Below are 6,943 nucleotides of genomic sequence, written 5' to 3'. Positions count from 1 at the left end.
AACACATTTCCAGCTCTAGCTATTAGTAAGCAGTTATAACCTGTTAACTTATAAAATTAGTAATTAAAACTTTAATCCCATTGTAAACACTCCATGATAGACACACACTCACCACACACCACACACACACACACCCACACACCACGCGCACACACACGGAGTGAGAACTGGGAAAGTTGTTCAGTATCACAGGATCTGTTGAGTTGGTTCTTGCTGAGCACAAGGTTTCTTCTTGGCCATCCTATTCCAACTGCTTCAGCTGGTTGCAAGAAGTACAGTTCACTTATGAAACGTCTCTGATTTATCAATTAAAAGTCCCAGCTACAGCATCAGCTGAAGAAAAGTTAAATTGGGTTTCTTCCAGATTAAAGCAGAGAACAGAGAGACAGCTCCTGAGCTCGTGGTGATCTGATCACTTCTCTATGTCTCTTTCCCAGTACCAAGCTGTTCAGTTATCTGAGAAGTAATCACACAGTTGCTGGCAGGCAAAAAGCCTTTATCATAGGTAAGTGGTCACTAGTTCATAGACCAAATTAACTTCTTAGTGTCAACCAGAGCTCCACCTGAAAACAGAACCTTCATTCCAGTTTGTCTGCAACCTAATCTTCAATTACTACATGTTTAAACTATTGTTTATGTCTATACTTGCCATAAGTGTCAGGATATTTACCTTTCAAAACATGCAATATCTTTTAAAAGACTGGTATTACAACAATTATTTTTCATTTCAGTCCATAATTTTTAAACGCGCACCAATTGAAGACATGTTTTTTACATTGTAAATGATATGCATTCTAACCTACAGCATTCAGGGCGCATGCAATATATTTCTTATATAATAATGGGCTTTTATAATGACACATAAAGCTTAAAATCATATTGGGGAAATAATTAAATCAAAACTATATATCTACCAGCATGGTGCCCCAGCTCGGCCTCCTCACAACATAGTGAACAACATAGTCAAGAACAACTATTCCAATCAACAACAATAAACCAAAATGCTACCAATCTCAACTGCTCCAAAACAGTGGATATGTCTACTAGTGTCAACCATATCAACCACTCCTGACTAGTCCCAGTAACTATATTAAAAACAAGCAGATCTCCGGCTCTTTCTGTTTTTATTTCAGGTCTCCAGCATCTGCAGAATTTTACTTTTATTTGAGTAGTCCCAATAATTGGTTGGCAACTGTTCTGGTGAAACTGTTTTCCCTTTTGGCAACATGGCACAGAAGAAGGTAATTTGGCCTCAAATCCATGGTAATAATCTTTTTTCATCCAGTTAGTCACAATCTTCAACTCTTTTCCATGACCTGATACGTTTATATTTGTGGCTGTTTAATTGGTTTTGATTTAGGCTTCCTTGCCAAAACAAGATAAAAATATAATAGGGTACATTTTCCCTTTGTCTACCCTTTTAGCAGCCGGCCAGTGGAGGAGCCACTTTTTCTTGAGAGTCTGTCCTATCATTCTATGATGTCATAGCTGATATGAACTTTATCTTCATTTATCTGTCTGTTACAGAGTCATAGAGTCATAGAGATGTACAGCCCGTACTGTCATTTAACAAAAATCTACCAAGGCTCATAAAACACTACAGTATTTAAGGTGGTAATTTTGTTAATGGTACCCTTGCTAATGCTTTGGGAGAGAGTTGTTTTGAATTTCTTTGTCTAATTAATTCCATATACTTACTCCTTCCCCACAGCCCTGTATTCTTTTCATCGAGTATTTATTTAATTTCCTTTGAATATCACTGTTGGATCTGATTCCCACTCAATTCACAACTTAATGTAAAATAAAATGTTTCCTCACATATTCTCTGGCCCATTTGGCAGTCATCATAATTTGTGTCTTTTTGTTCCTGAAACTTTTTCCACTGGAACCAATTTCTACTTATTTACTCCATCAAAGCCACTCATGATTTTAAACACCTCTATCAAATATCCTCCTAACCTTCTCTGGTCCAAGGAGAGCAACACTAATTTCTCCATTTCACCTAATGAAGTCAGTCATCCCTGGTACCACTCTATGAATCTTTTCTGTAATCTTTTATAGGCATTGTACATTATATCTGAAGTGCCCAGAATTCAGTTACTCTTTAATTGTTTGTTACATTTCACTACACTCGTACCTCTAAGGAATGAAAGCTGTTGTCCCTGCGTGGTCCAGATTTATGACAATGTTAACGTATAAATGCCCTCTGAAATGACTTAGCAAGCCACTAAGTTGTATCAAACCACTGTGAAGTCTAAACAATGGTATAAACAGCACAGTCTATCCAGCACTACTTGCAGAACTGGCAACTACTGTGGGTAAAAACAGCTCTATCAAGCATGCAATACCCACCTAGCAAACACAAGGGGGCTTTAGCCAAAGGTGTGAGAGCAGTCTCACAGACTTGTCAAGCAACAGCCTGACATAGTTATACTTATGAAATCATACCTCACAGAAAATGTCCTGGACACATCACCATCTTTGGGTATGCCCTGTTCCATCAGAAGGACAGACCTTGCAGAGGTGGCAACACAGTGGTTTACAGTTGGGAAGGAGTTGCCCTGGGAGTCCTCACCATTTTTTCTAGACTGCATGAAGTCTTCAGGCTTTGGGCAAAACCTCTCGCTGATGACTATCATTGTCCCTTCAGCAGATATTCCTTGTAACAGAATTTAAGGAAGTACTGGGAGTAGCAAGGACACAGAATGTATTCTGAATGGAGGATTTCAATGTCCCTGACCAAGAATGGCTTGATAGTACCACACTGACCAAGATTGTTGTGTTCTAAAGGACATGACTGCCGGACTGGATAGACAGTAGTTAGAAAAAGCACCAATAAAAGCATGAAATCTATTTGTCCTCATCAATCTACCTGTTCCAGATGCATCCAGCCATGACAGTATCAGTAGGAATGACCATCACTAGGCATATTTAAAATTAATTTTCAGAATGTGGGCTTTCCTGGCTAGGCCAGCATTTAATGTTGAGTGCCCTTGACAAGATGGTGGTAAACCCCCTGCTTGAACTGTTGCAGTTTATTTGGTGTGATTACACCACCACGCTGTTAGGGGGGATTCCAGGATTTTGACCCAGTGACAGTGAAAGAATGATGATATATTTCAACATCAGGGTGGTACGTTGCTTGAAGAGGAGTCCAGTGTGTTATATGGCACTACCATTGTACTAAATTAGACATATTTTGATATAGATCTAGCAACTCAAAACTGAGCATCCATGAGGTAATGTCGGCCATCAGCTGCAGCAGACTTGTATTCAACCGCAATCTGTAACATTCTGACTTGGCATATCCCCCATCTCCCCTATTATCATTAGGCCAGCAGATCAACCCTGGGCCAGTTAAGAGTTCAGGAGAGCATGATAAGAGCAGCACTGGGCAAATACCTTAAAAAACGTCCAGTCTAGTGAAGCTACATTCACACGACAAATTGTGTGCCAAACAGTGTTGACAGCACCCAATAGACAGGGCTAGGAAATCCCACAGTCAACAGTTGTGGTGCATCCAGTTGTGAATGGTAGTGAACAATTAAACAACTAACAGGAGTTGATAGCTCCATGAATATCTCTATCCCCATTGCAAGGGGAGCCCAGAATATCAGTACCAGAGAAAGGCTGAATTATTTGTAACAATCTTTAGTAAGAAGTTCCAGCTTGAATACCTACCCAGTCTCGTTGTGAGGACCTCAACATCAAAGATGCCGATCAATTCAATTCAATTTGCCAATTCAACCAATTCAATTCACTCTATGTGATTTCAAGAAATGACTAAGGACACTAGATACCGCAAAGACAATGGGCCCTGACAAAATTCTGGCAACAATATTGAAGACCTGTGGCCCAGTTCTAGCTACACACATGGCCGAACTATTCTAGTAAGTTTACAACACTGGCAACACTTTCAAACCGATGACCTCTACGTCTTAGCAGAATAGGTACCATCAAGGCCCCAGCTGAGTTACACTACCACCATGATGTGCAAATACGCTGCTGTTCTTTCATTATCACTGTGTTAAAATCTTGGAACTCCCCTACCTAATGACAATACAACTAACAGGAGTTGAAAGCTCCAGGAATATCTCCATTCTCATTGCAAGGGGAGCCGAGAACATCAGTACCGGAGATAAGGCTGAAATATTTGTAACAATCTTTAGTAAGAAGTACCTCAAATGGAAGAGCAATTGATGGAAGGAGACAATGCTGATAATTTTGACTACATCCTAAGAACAATGAAATATATCTTTTTTGAGATTCCCCCACATACATTTTATATTGATTCAATCAATCCTAGGTGGAAAACAACATTTTTGTCAGGTGCAGAACAAAAACAAAAATTGTTGGAGAAACTCTGGTCTCGTCGCATTTGTGGAGAGAAAGCAGAGTTAACATTTCAGGTCCAGTGACCTTCTTCAGCATCCTCACAGCTACTTAACAATGTAAACATTGGAGAGAAAGTTGGGTCGATTGTGTGAGATCGACAGCTTCCCACCGTTGAGAGCAAAATCCCATTTCCAAACATTTGTTGAATGATAAGATAAGATTCTCCATAGTGAGCTGTGAAAACCCTATCTGCATGTATGCATTAGCATCTTCTTCATTATGTCATGTCACCTCATTAATATGCAGTTTGCCATTTTCTAAACAGCAGCATAGAAACTAGACATTAACAATTCCTGATGTGAAGGTCAGCATTACCTGGCAAGTCCAACTTACCACTTGCTCTCCCGCTAGAACTATATATACACACCTTCCCTCCCAACTAGCATGACCTCCAGGCCCCCATTAGCAAAGCCCAGGATACAATATGCACAGGGTAAATAAAATGAACCATGCAGGAAAGCTGAAGGCTACCATCACTTGACCAGTGCACAGTTGAGCTTTACAAATGGCACCAGTGCCAGGAATCCCAGGAAGGCTCAACTATGGCAGATACTTCGGCTGCAGCAAGTGGGAGAATAGAATGAGTAGGTCAATCTAGGGATGCAGTGCAAAATTAATGAACCATATTTGAGAAAGTATCACAAGAAAATCTGCACAGATTTGTAGAAAGATAGTGTAAAAGGAGCCTGGTGAACTTGGTGCAGTACATGTTGTAATTGGTGCACACTGTTGTTACTGTGTGTGTGTAGTGCAGGGAGTGAATGTTTGTGGATATTTGCTCCAAGTCATCAGTGTAAGATTCCTCAGGTTAGGTATTTTTAATCAACCTTTTCAAAGATGTTATTACACACCTCTGGAGCAGGTGGTATTTGAACCTGGGCCTCCTGCCTCAGAGATAGGCACTACCACTGCACCATAAGAGCCCTCAGATCCTCAGATCCTCCTGTTCTGAGCCTAACTACCTTCAGCTGGTTTATCACATCAGAATTATAGATATTCGCTCATGATTCCACAATATTCAGTACCACTTATTATCTCCTCAGATATTGAAGCAGTCCAGGTCCATATGCAGCAAGACCTGGATGATATCCAGGCTTGGGCTGCCAAATGGTAAGTAACATTGACCATCTTCAACAAGAAAGAATTTAACTATTGTCCCTTGACATTCATTGGCATGACCATCACTAATCCCTCATTTTCAACATCCTGGAGTTTACAATTGACTTGAAACTGAAATGGGCTTGTCATATAAATATTGTGGCTACAAGGACAGGTCAGAGATTAGGAATCCTGCAGTGAGTAATTCAAGTTCTGACTCCAAAGCATGTCCACCATCTAGAGTGTGATGAAACACTCTTCACTTGCCTGGATGTGGCAAGACTTCAGAGCTTAGATCGGATCTGTTTGTTATGAAATTGCTGAGTTCTATGGGGCACTTATTGCTTATTTTTTATAGCACACAAGTAGTTCCGTTTGGTAGCTTCACTAAGTTGACACCTCAGTTTTAAATATGCCTGTAGCTGCTCCTGGCATGCTGTCCTGCACTCTTCATCGAACCAGGGTTGATCCCCTTACTTGATGGCAATGGTGGAGTAGGTGATATGATAGGCCATGAGGTTGCAGATTGTGTTTGACATTAACTTGCTGCTGATGATGGTCCTCAGAGCCTTGTGAATGCCAGAAGCTAATTTGTAATGCCAAAGGAATTGATCATCACTAATCAACACTTAGAATATTATTGAAAAATAGTAGACCTTTATCTTGTCTATTCAACTGAAATTCCAGTAGACTGAAATGGAGAAGATTTAGCATTCTGCAACAGTCTTAGTTTAAATCAGCTGCACATATACACCTTTATGTTGTTCAGTTCCTAGCAATGGTAAGGTCAGACAGCAAGATGCTGTGTACATGAAGGTATCTGTGGGTTGCTACAATTGGAACACAGTTTTCTGGTATTTGGATATAATGACACACTTGCCCCTCACCTAAAGGTGTTGGATCACTGGCACCTGAATAATTATAAATGCCATAGCCTTGTCAGTAGGAAAATCAGGCCAAGCAGAATTAAAAATTCAAACTTTGGCTTCAATTACAACTCTTGCAGCCTGTACTTATTACACTATTGAAGCTGAAGTAACAGACTTTGTTCTTCCTTCCAGAAGCTAGGGCAGAACAACTTGCTTCCATAGAATTTTAAATGTCATCTTAAACTGCAGCAGACAAAAGAAAATCAAAGTCATGAACAAAATGAAAGAATTCATTCAGTAGAAAAATCTTCTGTCTGATGTGCATATTTGAAAGACGTTGATACTTTATTCATGGACATTCTGTGTTCAGAGAATAAGAGCAACTTTGAAACAATACCAAATTGAAGACTATATAAATAATACCCCAAAAGAATGTCATTGGATAATTGTAGATGAGTAAGACATTCAACCTACCTCAGCTAATTGATCCAGAATTAGATTAAAGTCAACCCAATTGGTTCTTAAATGATTCATATCCACTGTTCTATCTTGTAATGTATTCCATCTTGTTGTCACTGCTA

This window comes from Chiloscyllium plagiosum, chromosome 5 (genome assembly GCF_004010195.1).
Source record: "Chiloscyllium plagiosum isolate BGI_BamShark_2017 chromosome 5, ASM401019v2, whole genome shotgun sequence".
Classification (NCBI taxonomy): domain Eukaryota; kingdom Metazoa; phylum Chordata; class Chondrichthyes; order Orectolobiformes; family Hemiscylliidae; genus Chiloscyllium; species Chiloscyllium plagiosum.
Note: the sequence above shows the minus strand (reverse complement) of the source record.